Source organism: Equus przewalskii, chromosome 12, assembly GCF_037783145.1.
Source record: "Equus przewalskii isolate Varuska chromosome 12, EquPr2, whole genome shotgun sequence".
NCBI classification, from domain to species: domain Eukaryota; kingdom Metazoa; phylum Chordata; class Mammalia; order Perissodactyla; family Equidae; genus Equus; species Equus przewalskii.
This window is the reverse complement of record NC_091842.1, coordinates 14,257,362-14,279,109: the sequence shown is the minus strand read 5'-3', so window position 1 is coordinate 14,279,109 and position 21,748 is coordinate 14,257,362. Positions and strand designations below refer to the sequence as shown.

At 44.4% G+C, this 21,748-nt stretch overlaps 1 long non-coding RNA gene across 1 annotated transcript; it reads right to left on the bottom strand.

Moving 5' to 3' along the window:
• Positions 1 to 244: 244 nt before the first annotated feature.
• On the bottom strand, positions 245 to 12,957 carry LOC103549932 (uncharacterized). The gene is made up of 2 exons (XR_544643.2): positions 12,830 to 12,957; positions 245 to 1,002 (listed from the first exon to the last, which is right to left on the bottom strand). It is a non-coding gene; the product is annotated as an uncharacterized lncRNA (long non-coding RNA).
• Positions 12,958 to 21,748: the final 8,791 nt, after the last annotated feature.

Here is a 21,748-nt window from a genome sequence, read left to right as displayed (position 1 = left end):
AAATGTAGGAAGGGAGCAAACGAAGCAGCCCCTTCCTGCACCGCTCCGAGCCACCGTGCACGTGGAGTCCCCCATCAAATCAGAACCAAGCAGAGCTCTTCCTGTACGCTCCAGACTCACCACAGAACAAGCCTAGCTCTGACTTTTACATTTCTAACCTCTAAGGATAGGTCATGACGTTTGTGGATATGATAATCATGTCAGAAAACCATTCTCCACCATGAATGGATAACTGTGAAACTGGTAATTTTGTGGGGCTTTATTTTAAGTAACTGTTCTGTTTCTTACTTGAAAAGCCACAAGTTCTTTGCAAGTTACCTTCATGATGCTTGTCTCCGATTCTGACTTGCAAAGTAAGACTCTATCAACCATCATTCCATGCCCAAATAGAAGAAGATATATTTCTGGTGATTTTTCTCTAATCCTGTCACTAGAAGGTCAATAAGCCTCAGCGTCATCCTAAGCTCTTCCCTTTGCAGTAACTTGTCATTCAGCTATGCTGTTCCTCCCCGTCATTTCCAGGTTCCCCCTCACTATCCTTTTTCCCTTGACCGCTCTCTCCTAAGCCTTTGCATAATCCTCCCATTTTTCAGTGAGCAATAACCTTCAGTCTAGTCTTCCTTAGGCTGGCTCCAGTCTTTTCTGCAATCTGCTGCCAAAAGAATATTCCTACAACATTATTCTCATTCCGTCAACACTTCCACTCTCAAAAATTATTGCCTGGAGGAAGCAGTCCAAACTTCTCACCGTGCTATGCCAGGCCTTCGTGATTCAACTTTACCCTCAGTTGGGAAAGGATGGTTACCTTCCCACAAAGTCCGACTTCAGTCCGACTTCACAAGCAAATTGTGAAGCCCCGAGTAATGACCTTCAGGCTCTCCTTGTTTTGGGGTCTTTTAACAACTTACGCTCTGGATTCCTCTTTTTTATCCCATCATTCCTCCTTGACAAGCGCTACTCAAAGTGTAGTCCAGTGTGTAGCAGCATCTCATCACCTGGGAGCTGGGTAAAAATGAAATGCACAGGTTCCATTTCTGACACGTTAAATAAGAATTGCCAGGCCCAGAAGCCTGAACGTTAACAAACTTGCCAGGTAATTGTTATGTACGTTAATATTTGAAGTACACTATTCTAGACCATAATGTCTCCCGACATTGTTTGGCAGCTATTGGATCTGCTGAAGTTATATCATTATTAATTATTTTGTGGCAGAGGGGGTCTAGAACCTGGTGTTCCTAACAGCTCTTATACTGCTTAATCACCTTAACTTTCTCATAGCCCAGTGGGCATTGACCTACTATCTCTAACTCACCATATTGTTCACCTTCCACGGGACTGTGACACCTTACTGTTGTCAAAAGACACACTACGTGCCTTTGAGATCCAAGGGCAGAGACGCCTAAGTATGGAAGCTGCATAGACACTGGCAAATCCAGAATATTCTGTCTGGGCCTTTGTGTATTGACAGGTCTACATATAGACACATCTGGACTACGTGCTCCTTCCATACCCTCTGATTTCTACTCACTTCTAGATTCAATTCTCTGCTCTGGATGTGCTTTCAATTCCCAATTTGTACCAAGTTCTTGCCCTCAGATTAAACTCATTGTTCCTGGTTCAACTTATTTTGGTTTTTATCCTACATTCTTAGTGGAGGTCAGTCAAAGTTGATCTGTTAGGGTTTCCTACATTAGTCAATAACTTCCTAGGACTCCATTTGTCTTGGTCTCATCTTTTATCCTCGACTAGCTCTAGTACATGGACAAGACAATGACAGGTCTCCGTGTTACCACTAAGACACATGATTTCCACCTGCAGAGGGCAACCATCACCATGGCGACCATCACCATGTTTCCTGCTCACTTCCTCTCATACCCCAATTTTGACACCATTGGGTCCTCTAATCTATTGACTTTTCTGTTCTACCGCCATGTGTATTCACTTCATTCCTGGCGCAGCTTAGATCCCATGCTCCATTCTTATCATCCCTCCCTTGCACACATCCTTAACTATCCCCTCTTTTACTTCCCACCATCCTAACTGCCCCCAGCTCAAATTTCAACCTCCCCCCTGTGCCTAGCCACTGAACATAGCCAGAGAAAACCATTCTACAGGGTTGACAGCTTTCCCTTTAAATTTATGACTACATTCTCAAGTTGAACCTCAGCACTGCTCAGGTGTCCTATTAGATTTCCAGAGTCAATTCTCTCACATCCCCTAACCTCTCACACCCTCTCTTCCTCAGAGTGGTTCGGCATCATATTTCACTGACAAAATAGAAGCCATGGGAGCACTGCCTGACCTTGCCACCATGTAATCTACCTGCCCGGCTGCATTTTACACACATTCTCTGCCTTCCCTCTTTACAGAGTGGATGACATGGTCTTGCACTATCTAAGACGAATGTCACCACTTGAACACACTCCCCTCCTGCAATTATCATGTTTTCTTCATTGTTTACTTTCTCCCTCTTTCCAGAGCCATTACTATCAGCTTTTGAAGATATTGTAAGAGCTCACTTCTTTTAAAAAATTCCCTCCCTAGGGCCTAAGTTCTCCTTTGGCTCCCAGCCCAGGTCTCTGCTCCCTTTTACAGACAAACTCCTTAGCAACGCTGTTTCTATTGGCTGTCTCCACTTATCTCTCTCACAGTTTCTCTTCAACTCACAACAATCAGGTTTTTGTCTCTACTGCCCACAGAAACTGTTCTTGCCCAATTCAGCAATGCTCTTCATTGTGCCAGCTCCAGTGGTCACCTCTCTTTGCTCACTTGACTCAAAGTTTTAGCAGCAGCTGCCACAGTTACTCACACCTTCTGTCTGGAATGACTCTCCTCACTGAGATTCTGGATCACTGTGTTCTCCTGCTTCTTCTCCAGCCTCAATGTGGCTCCTTGGTCCTTTAAGTTTCAGCTTTGCAACCGTACTCTGCCTGGAACCCAAAGACTTTGGCTTCCTGGACGCTGCCCGGGGGGTCATGAGACTAACACTGCGTATCACCAGTTGCCTCATTTATTCGTTTTATTGAGATATAATTGACATACAGCATTATATTAGTTTCAGGTGTGCAACATAATGATTCAATATTTGTATACATCACAAAATGATCACCACAATAAATCTGGTTAACATCCATCACCACACATGGTTACAATTATTTTTTCTTGAGATGAGAACTTTTAAGATCTTTAAGATTTACTGTCTTAGCAACTTTCAAATATAAAATATAATATTATTAATTATGGTCACCACACTGTACATTACATCCCCAGGACTTATTTATTTTATAATTGGAGGTTTGTACCTTTTGACTCCCTTCACCCATTTCACCCACCTCCCAGCCCCCACCTCTGGCAATCACCAATCTGTTACTGCTCAATCTTTATCTATGAGTTTGGCATTTTTTTAGATTCCACATATAAGGGAGATCATATAGTGTTTGCCTTTCTCTGTCTGACTTATTTCACTCAGCATAATGCCCTCCAGGTCTAGCCATGTCCTCACAGATGGGAAGGGCAGATGGGCAGGATGGTACTGCGGGGCAGTGCAGTCTCGAAGGCCAGGCTGCCTTTGCTCTGCCTCTCACCTATAGTTTGTAGGGTCTTTTTGCAGATCTCGGCATGACTCTCAGATCTTGTAGTTCGCTCCCTCACTTGATTATGGTCTCTTCTCGAAGCTCGTCTTCTCAGAAATCTTTCCGATCCCCCCATGAGATCAGCACCCTCACTGCTCCACGCCCCTCTCGATCTATTTCATTCTCCTGCTTTGTTGTCTTCACAGCACCTTTACCGCCTTTTGGTGGACAGCTGGTCTCCCCACTCGCCTACTGGAAGCTCCCTGGGGTGTCTGGCTCACAGTACTTGCTCACTGAACGAATGAATAACTGAGTGTGTGGTGGTGGTGGCTATGGTGGCAGCCAGAGGTGGGCATGTGTGTGGTCCCATCTGACTTCATGTCGAGGGACACAGAATTCAGAATACCTTCCCTGTGTCTTTCTTCTCCTTCCACATCTCCAAGACCTGGCACAAGGCAACAGAATGGGTGCTCAGTCAATACTAACTGTGTGAATAAATGAATGAACAGATTTCAGAGAGTCTGTTGGTAGTGACTTTCTATTGCTTTTAGGTACAGTGACAAATTTGACAGGCCCCGTGTCAACATGGATGTTGTGATCAATAAAAATGTTTTCATAGGGAAAATAAAGCAAGATTCCTGACACCAGGACTGCCTCATTGAGTGAGGATGCGGGACTGTAATTTTAAAGATGATCTTTTCTGTCCTGACCCTTCTCTCCCCTCCTCCACACCAGCTTGTCCGGTTTTGGATACATTTGCACATCCTGCCTTAATTTGATTAGCGACAGATGCTATTATCTGAGGAAATCTAAATTGCCTCTTCCTGCGCTAATGAACTACTGTACCAAGTGTGTGGGGATTTGAGAACAAGATAGATTTATTAATGAGCACCTAATTAAAGGGACAGTGACAGAGTTCTTGGGAGGGGTGACGGTGGGGGGAATGTTTCTATTTCTTATAAAGATTGACACTTTTTTATGACAAAATGAAAATGTTTTACATCTTGTTTAAAATTTTAAATGTCACAATTTAGAAACTGAATGTAGAGTTAAGTTTAATTAAATGCAATAGAAGATGACACCCTCCTCCTGGTTGAGGGTGGGGTCTGCAGGCCTTGCTATCACAGCTTTCCCCCAGCCTCCCCCACAACCAGCCCTGCTGATATTTTTTCCATTTAGCATTGCCCTGAAAAACCAACTCTGAAACAGATTACTTTCTTCCGGACTAAAGTGGAAGGCTGCATTTGAAGCCGGGGAAAGTACTTGGCCCTGTTGTGGACACACAGCACGTGTTAATGACTCCCTGCCCGGACCCTCTGTACACAGTGCCTACTACCCAACAGGGAGCACAGTAAAGAAGATTCCAGAATTGATCCTTGATTCTCCCCATCACACTCCTTCGTGTGAGAATGCAAAATTGGCTGGAAGTAGCTGCGTTTAGACTTTGACAGAGATAGAGATTTGTTGGTCACGTTCAGAAACAGGCATCAATGGCTTGGCTTGCTATTCCAAGCCAATCTGTCATTAAATACCTTGAAGGAAAACTTGATTTTACTGGATGAAAAGCTACCCACTGGGCAGCAGACAGGAAGGTGTAGGCTCCCGTGCAGGAGGGGAGAGAGAGAAGGAGAGAGGTGCTCTGGAAATGACCTGGTGTCCAGAAGCAGAGTCACTCCTGAACTCGGCACAGGCTCTAGTGCTGCTCTTTCGACACCATATCTTGATTTTCTAGCAGCTCCGGAAGTCTTGACACCTGGTACTGACAGCCAGCATCTTTGAGGAGACCACCATGGTGGCCATCATAGGCCCATGATGGCAAACTGGAATGAGGGCTGCTTTTTCAGCCATCTGAGAAGGAAACCCAAGCCTAGAGAGGCTTGACCCCACCAAGGTCACTGGAGTTGCAAAGAAGGAGCAGAGCAGGAAGGTCTGTTAGCATGGGGCAGTGGGCTGCAGTAGAAACAACTGAAATGGGGCTGGAAAAAGACAATGAAGACAACTCACTTACTTTTAAAAGTGATTCTCTAATTTATCTTTAGCATCCCCATTACAGTCAATTGAGAATAAAAGCAGTTTTACATTCTCTTTGCACCTCCACCCATGAGAAGAACGAGGAGGTTGGGTAAAGGAAGAAGCTATCCCTTTCTTTCTGTCAACTAAGGATACTGTTTAAAATGATTGGTTCACTTGCAGAGGCTCTAGAGTTAAATGTCCCTGGAAACATTTTCTTATTCTTTGAAGACATATACAAGAATTTCTCAGAAAATGTTGTGACTTGGATTACAATTTCTGTAACAGGCTCAGAGAACACAAGAGACCTGTTTTCCAGCTGTATGCATGAGAATAATCTCATCCATTCCTATAATCAGTGGTAGTCTATTCCCTGGGATTTTCCCAGTTGGTCTGCTATGTCTTCTTTTATAAAATAAATAGAAGTGCACAGTGAAAGTATCAACTATTTCATGCAGAACCTGGTGGAGGTTTAAAATTAATCTCCTCTTGACAAGAAATCATGGTTGCCTTCTTATGCTGCTACACGGGAGAAGTTACATAGCCTAGAGATGCCATTTTTTTGTTGGGCTTGCGAATAGCAAATACAACTTTGGCATTCAGGGTTTGAAGAAGAGGGAGAATGATAGGGACAAACCTGGCCAGAAGTTCCCCCGGAGAGAGGGACCAGTAGTCCACACAAATGTTTGAAGAGCTACAGTCAGCCCAGGCTTGCAGTAAACAGTGTTCGTATTGATATCTGTTCTTCCGTAGCTGGTGGGCTCTTGAGATAGGGTCCTCCGGGCCTTGTAACTACTTGGGGTGATGTCAGGCAAGAAGCAGTGGCTTGTTTGGGCCAAAAAACTTGGTTTTGGATACAGGCAATAGGCTCATGCTTCCCAGGGGAAGACTGGTAAGAGGTGGGGTAACTGGGGGCGAGCTCGTTTTCAGATCTTTGATATGAGTTTGGGTGGGACTGGAGCAGCCAGGGGCTGATGGGTTTCACGCCTCTAACTCAGGAGGGAGATGCTCCATGGGTCTTGATATGCCATCACATTGCAGATTCAAGGGGGCTGATTCCCACTGCGGAGTGACATACCGAGTGATGAGAAATTTGATTCATCTCAGAAGACAATTTCCTGCTACAGTCTGTGTTGTCCTTTGAGTCAGACCCTTTGTTGGAGGGTGATGAGGTGTGAAGGTAACAGCATGGATAAGGTTTCCTCCCACGGATTTCTAAACTTCAGCGATGCCAGTGCAGAGCTCTGTTGTCAGAGGAGATGGAATCTGTCAAGCATCCCTTTGAGAGCAACTGGCATGGGGCTGCCATTTGTGCAGAAGAGGGTGGGGGTGCAACCAAAGGTGCTCTGGGGGATTTTGAGAAGGTATTGGATGGCTTCTCCAGAAACTGCGGATTTTGGGCTAATCCTCCACTCTGACATCCTGCAAATCCCCAACATGGCAGGGCGGAGACATGACATTTCCTTGCTGCAAAAGACTAGATGTTTTACTGAGCTGTTGACTACAGGTAAGAAATGTAAATCTCCACCCTTTATTGGAAGTTCTGGAGTAAAGAGCCAGATCTTAGAATCAAAGACTGCCAGGACTAGAGCCTTTTAACTCCTACTTTTTCAAAAGTGAGGCCAGAGAGAGAAAATGACTTTGCTAGGAAGACACAGTAATGAGCGGAGGACTTGGGCTGGAATTCAAACTCAACTCCCTGAATATCAGTGAATATTGTTTTTAGTTTTGTTTTTTTCGGAAGAGATAGAGTCTACCATATCACACTGCATCCCATCAAGGACTCCATAACTTCACCAAGTGAGGAAGGTGAAGCCACCATATGGAAGCCCATGTTTGGGTCTCACAGTCAGTCACTTCTCTCCAGGGTCCTAGACTTTCCTTTCTTTGCTTCAAGCTGGCATGATTGCCTCTCAGCTTAGGCAGCCCAAGAAGGAGGCTTTCTGCTCTCACTTTTTTTTTTTTTAAAGATTGGCACTTGAGCTAACAACTTGCCAATATTTTTTTTTTTTGCTTTTTCTCCCCAAATTCCCCCAGTACGTAGTTGTGAATTTTTAGTTGTGGGTCCTTCTAGTTGTGGCATGTGGGACGCCGCCTCAACATGGCCTGATGAGTGGTGCCATGCCTGGGCCCAGGATCTGAACCAGTGAAACGCTGGGCCGCCGAAGCAGAGCGTGCGAGCTTAACCACCTGGCCACGGGGTTGGCCCCTCGTCTCACTTTTTCTTTTTTTTTAAAGATTTTATTTTTTCCTTTTTCTCCCCAAAACCCCCCGGTACATAGTTGTATATTCTTCGTTGTGGGTCCTTCTAGTTGTGGTATGTGGGATGCTGCCTCAGCGTGGTTTGATAAGCAGTGCCGTGTCCGCGCCCAGGATTCGAACCAACGAAACACTGGGCCGCCTGCAGTGGAGCGCGCAAACTTAACCACTCGGCCATGGGGCCAGCCCCTGGTCTCACCTTTTTAATGTGCCTCCCATAGCCTCTGTGCTAAGCACAGGGTCCTCTTAAATGTCAGGCTGGAGTTGGGGTTCCGGTGCCTGAAGAGGGGTCTCCTCTGGATGACCCTGCTTGCTCTTGCCCAGTTTTCACTTTCCGAACAGATGCCCTCCTTGTCATCAGAGGATGCATTGCTGGGATAACAAGAAACAGAAAGCATGATCACCCCTTTCACAACTGCCGTCTGCTGTCACACTCTGCTCCAGAATCAGATAAGAACAAGGACATAAAATAACAAATTCTAACAGAAATCCAAAGGAGGGGTACTGATAACACCCTACAAACCTCCCTGGCACACATGATACTACACAAATCACTGAAGGATAGACAGTTCTAAAAAGTGGAAATGAAAAGGAATGTCTTCGTAGATGTCTTCTCCCCTCTCCCCGATTCTGGCATGTAGAAGAGGTGCACCTTAGTGACTGATTTGAAAACACTTTTGTCATGAAGGTACTAGAGAGGACGGCAGCCAGGATCCCCAAATGTCACCTCATTGGATAGTTACCCCCTCTGCTTCTTTTTAAGGTTGTCCTTAGTCTACCGGAAAGACCTGATCAACATGGTTCAGGAAGAGCATCCTTCACATACAGGGCCGTGGGTCACTCATGACTCAGGTCACTTCTGCTCAGGCAAATGTGTCCTCCATGGACTGAACCCCACCCAGCCCGTTAGTTAAGACTCAAGAGTGTGGATGAGAGAAGATAAACCAGATCAGATGGGTTCTGTGATGGTTGTTCTTCTATAAGGTCAGATTGGCTGGCATTTCAGTGGCTTGGATAGAGGGAAATTGTGAGGATGGTGGAGGCAGGTTCATGTTTGAATTGGATCATTAAAAAGAAATGTCACCACAGATCTTCACCCTGACCATTTTGATGGAATTGATTGGTCATTTACACAGAACGTATTTATTGAACCATTGAGTTGACTGCAGATATGGTTGGTCGCTATACTCCTGGAGTTTTATAGCCCTACAGGGAGAGGGATAAGAGACAAATAGTACTCTTCAAAATTGATACATTGTGAGGAGTGCTATAATTGAAAAATGCCACAGTTCTGTGAGAACACACATACATGAAGCCTGAGGCCATCTGGGCAGGCACTGGGCAATGCTTTCTATCTCACTTTTTTTCCTCTGTTCCCCAAAATGACTTGATTATTCAATCCAAGCTTTGAGTCCTAAAGGTATTTGGTTTTTCCAGAGTGTATGTGATGGAATTGGCATGTCCTCTAAAGAAGAAGAGATGGGATCATTTTAAGCCCATATTAGGGTCATTTACTGAAGGGATGAGGATTCGGCTGGCCAAGGGCAAGGCCTTAGAGATGCAGGGTCCAAATTCTTCCCAGAGCAGGAGACTATAGATAAGTTTACTAACATTAAACTGAAACCTCTGTATTAGTCAGAGTTCTCCAGAAAAACAGAACCAATAAGATGTGTGTGAATTTATAACTCTATATAATATAGAGTTAATAATATATAATATATTAATTAATAATATAACATAAAATTATATATATTTTATGAATGTACATGGAGAGAAATTTACTTTGAAGAATTGGCTCATGCTATTATGGAGGCTGGCAAATCTGAAATCTGCAAGGTGGGATGTCAGGCTGGAGACCCGGTGAAGAGACTATGTTGGGGTTCAAGTCCAAAGGCTGTGTGCTTCAGAAGTCCCTCTTGCTGGAGAGAGGTCAGTCTTTATTCTGTTAAGGTCTTCAACAGGTTGGAGGAAGCCCACCCACATTAGGGGGGACAATCTGCTTTTCAAAGTCCACTGATTTAAATATTTATTTCATCCCAAAACACCCCTCAGAAGTACAGGGAATAATTTTTGGCCACGTATCTGTGCATCACGGCCCAGCCAAGTGAACACATAAAGATAAACATCACAACATGTTTCAAATAGTTTAAATTTTCTGCGAAGAGGGAAAAGTCAAGGTGCTCTGTAGTATTTGGAGAAAATTTCTTGGAGGAGACAGGTGTGGAGCTGAGCATGATTAGGATAGAAGGAGTAGAGGAGGAAAATAGTGAATACAGAATGTTGAGAAGGGGATGACTCCAGGAACTCATGTTCCAGTGTTTCCCAAGTCCAAGACACTTGCCATTGTAACCAGGAGATGATCATCATTGCTCTGACTCACCGTGAACCATAACCCTGGGGCAGGAGTGGGAGCGTGAGGGTTTATGGCCCCTGGAATGTTCTTTACTGTCCCAGTCCAGTCTCAGGAACCTTTAGAAGCTCTTTGTGAGTAGAATAATAATTAGTGAGAAACACTATTCATGGCTCAGTGCTCTCATATCTGCCAGTACTTGTAGAAAATCATGGCACTTAGAGTATATTCTAACTTGATTTGCCTATCTCATAACACACATTGGCGGGTTAATTTCTCAAGGGCAGAAACCTCACCTTATTTATCCCTGTGTGTCTTCAAAGCCCGGCACGATGTTCTATGTTTGCTATGTGATGGAATTGGCATGTCCTCTAAAGAAGAAGAGGGACTAGAAGGCAGGTGATAATCCTCCAAGCCCCAACACCTAGTCCCTTTGTGAAAACTAGATCGTTTCCCATTTCCCCAAGTGCAGCACTGAAAGCATTCCGCACTTCCCTCCCCTCCTCAACTCAACTCCCACCAGCTACAAATAGTATTGTGTAGATTCCTATTGAATCTCCCACCATTTTGTGGATCACTTTCTTCTCCCAGCCTTATAGCAGCAGGGGAATTCTCCCTTATTTAATGCTATAACACGCAGCAACCGTGTGTTTCAGCTTGTCAACTGAAAGGACTCTCGCAAATGGGTATATTTCCACAAACCTACACAATAGACCTAATTGCATGGGTTTGCAGTGTAAGCGGAGGTCGTTTGATTACTAGCTGCTTTGTACTATGAAAGTGCACATTAATTATTTAAGAGATGGACTTATAATTATTGTAAACCTTAAGTAATTACCTATAATTTTGGCAAGGGTTAGAAAAACTGATAGTCTAGCAAATTCAGGTTTTAGTCATTAGTGAGATCATAATTACATTTAAATTGCAAAATGAAAATTATGCAATTTATCTCCCTAATAATGCATAAACATTACAGTGATTGTAGGTTTTAATAGACTATAAAAACGAGAGCAGCAATGGGCAGTCAGGGGCAATTTCAGCCCCTTGCCATTATTTTATATGTTAACTGCTTCTTCCATACTGTTGCTCTGTCCACTCCTCCTTGGGTTAGCAATGGGGCTGTGGCTTTTCTTTCAACATGAAAGCAGTGAGCTCTCTGAAGGAGAGGAATAAAATAAGACTAAAGCAATAACTCCTGATAAACCCTAAATAACTCTAGCGTTTGCACCAGAGCAAAAGAAAGAAGGAACCTCATGTAGAGACGGTAAGAGAGTCTCAAAATACTTTCATACTGGAATTTTCACTTAACTGAGGTTATCATACCTATTTTACAGATGAGGAAACTAAGGTTCAGAGAGAGGATAAGCCCCTCTTGCCCTGGCACTGCTGGCACTAGACCAGCATTCTGATGCTCTATATGTGGCCGTCTCCACTTCGTCATGCTGTATTCAGGGTGGAGACCCATTCAGTAGCATGCAAGGCATTATACGGGTTGGTTTTGCCAGGCAAACACAGCCATGCTGTATTTAGGTATGAAATTCTGACATTTTCATAGGAGACCATCTGCCCAAAATCTTTTCTCCTCTGGGTGGCCAGCGTGTTGGCAAAATGAAGCTCAAATACCTCCTCCTCTGTGGAGCACTTCCTAGGGCATAATTCAACACTCCTTTGTTTCCTCTTGGCCTGGCAAATGCCTCCATTGTGCATCAAATTCATAAACAAACTACAATCAAATGCAGTATCTCTCTAACTGGTCTCAGAGCCCTTAAAGAAAAGCGTCCTGGGTTATATATCTTTGGCAGGCAGTTTTATATATCTGTGGCAAGCTGAAGAAATGTTTATTAACTGAGTCAATCAATTAATCAAGCATTTATTACTTGTCTGCTGCTTATTATCTTACGTTAGCTGCAGTGAAGGGTATAAAGAAAGGTAATGGTGTCTACCTGCTCAAGAATTTTGCAATGCAGCAAAGAGCGACAAATAGCAGATGAAAAACGAAATGCCAATGCAAACATATTTATCATCACTGAACAAACTACACCACTGTTACAGTGTTTGCCGAGATAAGGTACGAATTTTCCCTCTGTTGGAATGCCAGAGGAGTTGACCACACACCTATCTGCCTTGCTTAATCAGGTTCAGTTTTACCTAGATGCAAGAAGATAAATATTTCCCATTGTCATCATCTAATTATGGGATGATGCCAACAATAAATATTGACTGAGCACCTAATCTGCGCCAGGCTCCATGCTGGGAAATAGGACACCAAAAAGAACAAACTTCAGCCTGTGCGTTCATCGAGAAGGCAGACTCGGGCAGTACAAACGTAAAGCAGAATGGGATGTATGTTCTTAATCAATGAAAGCTACAAGAGGGGGGCAAGGAGCATACTGAGGAGGTACAGAAGAGGGCATGAAATTATTAAAATAATTATTAATTATTAAAAATTATTAGTTATTAAAAATAATTTAAATGGTGGAGGCAGAGGGAATGTTTAAGGGAGACTTGGGTTTTGAGGGATATCCTGAAAGATAAGAAAGATTTCAATAGTCAGGGAAAAAGGGTTGGAATAGGCCATTCCAGGAGTAAGTAACAAAGTGTGCAAAAGCATGGGATATCTTTCATCTGCACCACTAACCTTTCATGCTATGGAATCTCGAGGATCTCTTAGGGCAGCAATTTCTATAGATAGCTGGTTCTTGTTAGTTTCCAGATCCTAGGTTGGTCCTATGTCCTGATCCTGTCCCAAAGTTGAGTGAGGAGTATTCTTTGGAGGCCCACCAGCAGCAGCATTCCATGACCTCATAATGGCTCATAATGGACCTCATAAGGGAGGTCCCCATGGGTAATGCTGCCCTGCAGAAACGATGTGTTTGCATACCTGTTTTGAGCAGGAACTGAAGAAAGAGGCTGTATGCCAATGGCTTTGCTGTGGGTAAAGTGCCTATTCCAGGAGCCTGAAACTCATGCTTAGAACATACTGTTGTTAGATGGAATTTGCTTGATTAGGAAACTTATCTACTTCTAGAACTCTCCTCCCGTGTCTTGGAGGACTCAGATGGATATACAACTCAAGAAAAAGCTAAATGAATATTTCTTCTCACGTGACAGTCCAGTGCTAGATCTTATGGGGACTGGCAAACCACTGATCACACAGTCTCTTCCCTTAGGAAACTTTATAATTAATGGAGGACAAGTGGTACAATCAGACAAGTACGTATGTAGCTTTATTATACAGGAGAATGAACTGCCATAAGGAGTCCTGAGTGCAAAAGAGCGGAAGAGAGCGTGATCACTTCGCCTGGAAATATTGGCTGCCATTTTTAATTAAGACTTTGGCATTTAACTGGGTCTTGAAAGAAAGGTAGGATTCTGTGAGTTAGAGGTGAGGGATGGATTCTCAGAGAGGAAACAGCAGCTACAGAGGCAGGCAAACAGAGGAAACAGCATCGAGCATATGTGTTCATTGAAATTATTTTGGTTGCAAGTGACTAAAAAGATCAACTTGCCATAGCTCAGGTAAAAATGGAAATTAACAGTAAGGCTCACAAAATTGTGGGACAGGCAGAAGTACAGCTGGTTGTAACGATAAATGGGACAAATGGCTTGAAAATCACCAGAACTCACTCTCCACCCCCTCTGATTCTCTCAGCTTGTCATTTTCATTCTTCTGGACTGTCTTTATCCTCCTGGTTGGAATCATGGCTCTACTTCTTCTGTTAGCCCACCTTCCAAGTGTGCTACCAAGCAGAAACTCAGACTCTGGTTCAAGTTCTAAAATCCTATGCTGGTGCCTAGCTTAGGTCAGCTGCCCAACCCTGTACCAACTACAGAGAGGGTGGACCTTGTAAAAACATAAAGTTGGAAAGAATATGGATGTCACTTCTCAAACCACATATTTGGACTTGGGAAGGAGCATTTGTGAGAAGAAGTTGAGGGAGGGGGTAAAAATAAAAAGTGTATTTCCCTGGGTGAAATAAGAAGAGTGTAGGCTGATGAAATGAAAGATGCCTCAAAATACAAAGTATAAGTTATGGAAGAGGTGGTTGGAAAGATTCATCAGAGTCAGATTATGGAGCTCATTGCATGCTGACCTAGGATGTATAATCTTTGTGCTCGAGATAATATTTAGCACCAGTGGGTTTTGAGTAGATGATTTTCATCATATCACTTTCCCTGGCTTTTTACCAGCTCTCCATTAAATCCAGTCACTATGGATTCAAATAAAGGAGACCTATTAGATAGAAATAAAGGTTGAGATTTTATCACAAACAATGACCAGGCAGATAAACTGGGTAGGATAGAGGGAATAATATAAAGCATTCACTTTGAAAGTATTTTACTTACACAATAATGGCTAGTTTTAATTGAGAGCGCCGATGTGGGGAAGGCATAGAAGAGGCTGAGATAGTATTGTTTCACAGCTTCTGCTTCCCTGAAATATACTGCTGGTCTCCTGACCCCACAGAGGGGGCTCCTCAGACCTGTCTTGGCAGATCAGAGCTTCCAAACCTGTATATTAACTCAGCCAACAGCCAAGCTCTAGTTCTCTTTTAATAAATACGCCTGCGGTGAAGAGCGTGAAAAATGGTGAGTCCACAGGGACTTTCATTGTAGCTCTTTGCTGGAGAATGCACACCAGCTCTTCTCCTTCCCGAGAACATCCTGCTTCCCCTAGCGTTAGTGCTGGAGAGGGCTTTGTGGAACTTCCTGTCATGTTGCCACCTAAACTGCCTTATGTAAAGGGAGAGAATTATTTGTACCACCTGCCAGTGACCAAGGGTTTCCAAACTTTGTTCTGCCTGTCTCCCATTCATTTACTTTGAGTTGAATATCCTTACTAGGGGAACAAAAGACCTTGGTTCTTGAATTGAGGAGTGGCTTCATTTACTGCCTAGAATGGAGTTTCTTACATATGGGGGAAGAGCAACAAACCTAGCTCTGAAATGCTGACTCATCAAGAAATGATGACAGCTGGATGGAGTCAGGAGTTTGATAGCAAGAAATGAGCTAGGAAAAGTCCCAGTTACTCTTGCTTCCTTGTCAAAGCCTTCAAACAACTACTGGCTTGAGATATTCTGGCTGGAGAGTGAATCGTCTCCATTCCTGTCGCCGTGAAGGCTGTGTCTTATTTCTGGGCAGGGATTGGTCTAGAATTGCTGAGACATGAGCTCTGCACATGATCTTCAAGTGCTGCCGATGTGTACATCAATGAAATGTGAGTACATTGAGTGCCACTCAACACTGAACAGATCAGATTTCGTCTGCACATATCTGAAAAGCTTCAAGTATGTGTGAGGCAGAGGTGGCCACTCAGGGTCAGTGGGGAGGAGAAGCAGCCAAGAGTGATCACTAGGCTGTAGGCAGAAGGCCCAGAGACAGCACCAGTGTCAGAAATTTGCCCCAGAGGTTGAGACATGGTGTTTAAAGGTGATCAGAGGCTCACATATTGTTGAGCAGACACTGGTACCAGCAGCATCTTTACCAGCTTCAGCGAGACGGGGGCATGGTGCGCGCGAGTGGTTGGGTGGACTTGGGCCAGATTAGGTGAGTTCTCTCCATTCAGAGTAAGATCCAGTGAGCTTCCAGGAAGAGACCAGGATTAAGCACTGCAAAGACTACAAAAGCTGCAGAACTATGGAGATCTCATTTCGGTGGGCTGGCATTCCAGGAAGGGCTTGGAACCCTGAAAAAGATTGGGGCATGAGGCAGGGGTTTGGGGTACTTTTGCTGTAAACATCTTTGCCACAAGCATTTTCACCACATCACTAATCGGCTGTAAGGTAATTTTGCTGTAAAAGATAAAATAACTGGTTGACAGTTTGGTTTCAACTGGTTGACAGTTTGATTTCATTTCTCCATTGACACATACTCCTGCCTTTGTATTCTATGTCTTAGTTCCACATTTCCTGTAGAACTTTGAAACGTCTATCAACAGACACACGATAGTATGCCAAGAACAGCAGCAGTGGTGAGGGCTTCACAATGCAACGCAAAGCACAGTCGCAAACATGCGTCCTAGCATTTGGAAACTGATATCTCTCTTAATGAAGGAAGAAATTTTAGCAAAAAAGAAAAAGTGTGATGGATGCCAAATGAGGAGACTAATCCACACACGAAAGAACTACCGAAAAGTATAAAACTATGAACAAAAGACTTCAAAGGCAAGTGCTTGGGTGCAACCTACCAAATAAAATCAGTTATTTGTGCAGTATTGTCATGAGTCTACACACTTTTTAAACATATTCAAACATTTTGTACTTCACAATAAAATCTTTTTAATTTTGTTATCCATTTTTCATGTTTCATTATGTTCTTTTTAATGTCCCTCTTTTATTTTTTGTTATTTTATCTTTTATGGAGAAACTGCCTTACAGCCAATTAGTTATTTAGTGAAAATGTTTGTGGCAAAAATACTTGTGGCAAAGATGTGAAGAGCAAAGATACTCAGAGCGAAAATACTGGATCTACTGAGGCAAGGACAGCGAGGAGAAGAGTGGGATTCCAGCTGAGGCTGGTGCTTGGCTGCTAGTGCCGGGCAGGCCAGGTGTGCCAGAAGAGCTCTGACTTCTAGGCGGCACAGGTGTCAGGGCTCACCCCATCCTAGGTCAGTGGGAACCTGGCTTGAGCAGACCTATGCCTACCTTGGCTCCCCTGTGGGATCCCTCAATATCCAGGCAGTAGGGGCTGAGGAAGACCACCAGGGGGGAGCGCCTTTGGGCCTGACCCTCTCACGGAGACATTTTCTACTTAGATCCAGAAGGCTGGTAATGGTAACTGAAGAGTCTCCTGACTGACCTCCAGAATTTCCCTGGAAAGGATCTTCATCTGTCAGGGGTGCTGTGGAAGGATTCTTCATGACCTAGAATGTCACTTCCAAGTCCAAGATAAGTGTTTTTTTATTATTCCATTCTACAGAGCGGAGACCTATGGTATGTAATTAAAATAGCTTGTTGTTTTATTTGATTATAAATATAATACATGGTCAGCATAGAACACAGAGAAAAGTGTTCATAAAAATAAGCAGTATTTTATTAAGATGACCACTATCTCTGAAGGATAAATAGCTAAAATTTGTGAATGAAATAAGACAAATCTCAGAGTTCTTTGTCCCCAGGATTTTGGTGCTCTGTTTGACCATCTGCATGGGGATGGACAGGGATAATCTTTCCATGAACAAATGCAAGGCAGGCAAGCAAAGGCGTGGCAGATATAAAACAGGAGACAACCAAAAACCCTCTTCTTTTTGATTTTTACATGCATTTTCATACTTCCATTTGAGCAGAGACTCGTCTGGTATATTTGAAAATTCACTTCAAAGGAAATAATAAAATCTTGGTGCAAGAGAAATTGAAGTGCTTTCCAATTTCCCAACTTCAATAAAATGCTCCCTAGTGTTACTCTGAAAGTCACTCTGGATGGGAAATTGACAGCAATGGTTCATTTCCAAGGTGGTGACGGAGGGGACAGTGAGGGTGGCACTGAGCTAGGGCCAATATAGCACCGGGACTGGGAGAACCTGGTCTCTCAGCAGTGAGTGCCAAGATTCCAAAGCTCTCTGTGCAAAGATCATGGCTAATTGTGGCTAAGAGGCAGTTTTGGAGTATCTGAGCAGAGGGTGTGTGGCATCTGAAGCTTCTGGCAGCATCATACTTCCCTTTGGAGGACTGTCGAAATCATAGACCCAGGAGAGCCACTCAGATGGAGACAATGGGTGTTTTTTGACTCTCTGAGCAGTTAAATGGGTCCAGATTATTCATGTGACTCAGTGCAGAGAAGAGCACCAAGACCGGTCAGGAGCAGCATCACCCTCCTTCTGGCGCTGGCATGTATTCTCATTAACCTCCCATGAACCCATTGTCCTGGACATCTCTTAACTCCTTCTCCCCAAATCTCTAAGCCCTTAGGTCATTCTTTGGCTCCTGATACCCACCTCAGGCTTCCTTTGCTTTCGTGATAGTCTGGATTTCTCAGATGGCAGGGTATTCGTCTGGCCAGCCTGACTCTTTTCTGGCAAACACTTTTGGCTCCACATCTCCATTCACCCTGACCCTGTGCGACCCTTCCAGGAAAGTGAATTCCGATAAAGGACAGCAGTCAGGGTCTAATCCTATGTTGGTCGGATGGAAAAGTTTTATTGGAGCTAGGAAAAAAGGACAAGACCCACACAGTTCACTAGATCGGGCTCAGAGGTGAGAGCTATGTCCACTGGGGAAATAAAAGGTAAGTCAGATTCAGGGTGAAAAGAGAGCCAGACAAATGCTCCAGACACAGACCATGCTTGGTATGTTTCAGAATGAGTCTCACTCATGTGTCACAGTCCTCATTTTCAAGATGCAGGTTGAGAGGCTGGTCTAATGTCCCCAAAGCTGGAAGTTGCAGACCTGGAACGTGGGCCCAGGCATTATCATTATCCTTGTTACACAGAAGAGAGACCTGAGGTCCATAAGTTGGAAAAGGTTGCTCCCCAGAAAGAAGCAGGAGGAAGGTGGAATGGGTGCCAAAAGACCAGAAGCTAACCATTGTCCACTGCAATGCAGCATCTATAGCCACCCTGCTCCCCTTATGCGTATTCTCCAAACACCTTCACTTCACATAATTCAATGTTCTGGGTACAACTGACAACACTCTGACTTCTTTACCAAAAAGGAGCATATGACACTCCTGTCAATCACGCCTGCAGCTCCACGTCCAGAATCTCTGCTTGGTGTTTCCTTCACCGCCACTTCTGTGTGAGCCCATCTAGATATTCGACAGTCTGTGAGGCAGATGGTTAATTTAACTATCACCCTCCCAGCCTACACACTACGTGAGGCAAAAAGAGGAGGAAAGTGGAGGGAAATTAATAAGATACAACAATGCAGTTTGAGATTGGCCACGCGCCTTGTTTATATCCATTTGACCCTCTCTATCTCCACTTGTATGCCTGTGTGCCACTTTTATGTCTAAAGTGAGTCTTGACCTCCCCCTAAAACCTGTGCAGTCTTCCCACCTCTGGGCCTAGGCCAGAAACCTTGGGGACCCCCTTGACCCCTCTCTTTTTCATATTATGTCAAAGCTATCAGCAGGTCTCATCGGTTTCACTTTCAAAGTCCATCTAGAATCCAAACACTCTGCACCTTTTCTGTGAAAACCCTGATGCAAACACATCAACTTTTGCTAAGATTGTTGTCATGACCTCCTACCTCCTCTGCCTGCTCCTAGTCTTGCCTACTATAGTCTATTCTCAACACAGCAGCTAGAGCAAACTGTGAAAAGGTTGTCAGATCATTAAACAGCATCCTGCCCTAACCCCCAGTGGCCTCCAGTACTCTGCAGCTGGAAACTAAATTCCTCATCATGCCTGCAGGGTATGCCTGATCAGGTGCCTGTGACTCCCTGATGGTGACCCCAGCCCTCTCGCTTACTCTACTCCAGCAGCCCTGGCCTCTTCACACGCCTGGCTTGTCCCCACCACACCATGTGTGCGTACGTTATCCCTTCTACTTGGAGATATCCATGGGGCTTGCTCCCTGGCAAATGCTTCTTGTCCTTATTCAAATGCCAGCTTCTCAAAGAGGCCTGCTCTGACCACATAGTTTAAACCCTCTTCCAAGCCCAAATTCTCTTTCTCTGCCTTTATTTCCCCCCATATTTCTTATTGTCTTCAGCATAATATGTTTTACTTTTATATGGTTTATTATCTGCATAAGCTCCACGAAGAAAAGGAATTTTGCCTGTTCTATTCATCACTCGCCCCTTGGACCAGACAGTGCTTGGCACATAGGAGGTGCTCAATAAATATTTGTTGAATGAATGAATGAACGAATGAATGGATGTGTGCTTGAATTGCTTACAGGGCCGTAGCTGGTATTCCACCAGTCTGTAATGCTTCCCTCTTCCAGTGCCCATTCTACTTTCTCTCACCTTTTCCCAGCACTTCAGCCAATGGAGAGCTCTCGGGAAGGTTAGCGTGACCTGAATCTGGTGTACCTGCCTGTGCAGAGCTGCTGCCGTCTTCCATTACCTTTATTGCAGGTCAGAGTGCTAAGACTTTCCCTGGGATCCCCTGAGTTTTGTCTGTACTTTTCCTATTCCCCACTGTGTAATAGCAGCCCGATTTCCCCCTTAATACTCCAGTCAATCATCCCAGCCAGCACGGTAACCATTTTCCTCCCAGTGAAATGAATAGCAGGAAATACGTGGGTGGCAGTCTCAGCTTCCAATTCCAATCTCTCTCCTAAGAGAGTCAGACTTATGGGTACAGGAAGTAAAACGTTCGTAAATGGGTCATTAGGTATGTTCATGAGAGAGGCCCTTCTCACTTGCCCCTCCTTGTACTGGGCCCATGTGCTCCAACCATGGGGGAAATAGCACCATATCTTGGACCCTGGTGCACAGCCTTCAGAAAGACAGTGCCCAAGCTGGAATGTATCATCTTCCAGCTGGCACTGTAATTGAGCCATCAGTAAGCCATTCCGCCAAGCCGTAAAGGCAGATGCTTCTGGCTGACAGGAGTCATGAGAAGACTGCATTGCTTGGGCACCAGCTCATTGCCTTTCTTCTCTGCCTGGGGAGTACATTCTTTGGTCAGAAGCAATGTTGTGTGAGACAGTGAATAATGTATTCAGTAACTTGACAGATGACAGTGCTGGCAGAGGCCTGACAGGCCAGGAAGCAGAAGTAAAATCAAATCCAGGAATAAAAGTCTGCTTCAACTGGACAAATTGCAGAGCCCTGCAATACAGGAGGGCCCATCGTAACTAACCTGCCACCAGGTAGCTGGAGGACCTCCTAGAGGTATGTTATCACACTGCCAACCCCTTCAAGTCCAAGCTGGTCACCCCTGGTGACGGCACGCTGGCCATAACATAATTAGTTGTGTTTTGCCATTGTTTATGATGATTTGGAGGAGGGGGAGCTCCAAGGAATGACAGAATGCTAAAAAACAGCCCGAAAGAACAAGGACCAAGGAAACTCAAGGTAGTATGAATTTTGATAGCCCCATCAGAACACAGCTTCTGGAATAAATCAGCATGTACCATCTTTGTGCTCGTTGTGACTGCTCAAAACTCTCGTCCTGGTGTGGAGGATCTGAGTGAGCCTGCTTAGGTGCCATATCTCTGCTTCTTGGCTATTCCAGACTGCATCTCGTGAGAGAGAGGCAATTTCCTCAAAGGAAATCAAGATGCTAATGTTAAGGCGAAAGGGACACTAAACAGCTATAAACTCGACAAGTTTCCCTATATTGGACTTCTTGGTCTGAAGATCTTCAAGGTGTTCAGAGGTCTTTTGGTGGGGAGGGTCGTGATGGTTGGGTGGTGGGGTGAAGTGACCATTAGTCAGGAACTCAGAGAGTTGGTGCATAATAAATGTTGGATGCTTCCTACCACCCACCTCTCTCTCTACCCCATCCATCTCCCTGTGCACAGCCTGAGCTGCTGATCTTACTTTTTGATAATGTGATAACCACTCACGTTCATCTCAGAAGTGACCTTTGTCCCAGTGACCTGTGCTCTACCTTTTTAAGGACTGCCCTGACCTCAGGCATGCACATCAGGCCACACTGCCGGTTTTT